Consider the following 437-nt stretch of genomic DNA (forward strand, 5'->3'; position numbering starts at 1 on the left):
TCCTGGATGACTCAGGATTCAGTTTCTCCACAGGACGGGAGCAGACCTACTCTGTGCCTGCTCCAGCCCGGAGGAGCAGGCAGGGGCAGAAGGACAAAAGACATCAAATAAATAATGTTTTTATGAAAATAGCTTTCCATAAAAGGGACTATATTAACTTATAATTTGCATATTAAACATGTTATTTTAACTATTATTACAAACATTTCTTAACTTAAATGGAATGACCAGACACTGAGGAACTGAGGTGTCATTACAACAGAGCTTAGAGTGAAATGAATAGCCAGGAATTACAATGAATGTGTGAAAATTCTCTTTCTCTCTCTCTCTCTCTCTCTCTCTCTCTCTCCCTCTCCCTCTCCCTCTCCCTCTCCCTCTCCTCCCTCTCCCTCTCCCTCTCCCTCTCCCTCTCCCTCTCCCTCTCCCTCTGTTTCTCC

The sequence above is a fragment of the Grammomys surdaster genome, unplaced genomic scaffold (assembly GCF_004785775.1).
Source record: "Grammomys surdaster isolate TR1022 unplaced genomic scaffold, NIH_TR_1.0 958, whole genome shotgun sequence".
Taxonomy (NCBI): Eukaryota; Metazoa; Chordata; class Mammalia; order Rodentia; family Muridae; genus Grammomys; species Grammomys surdaster.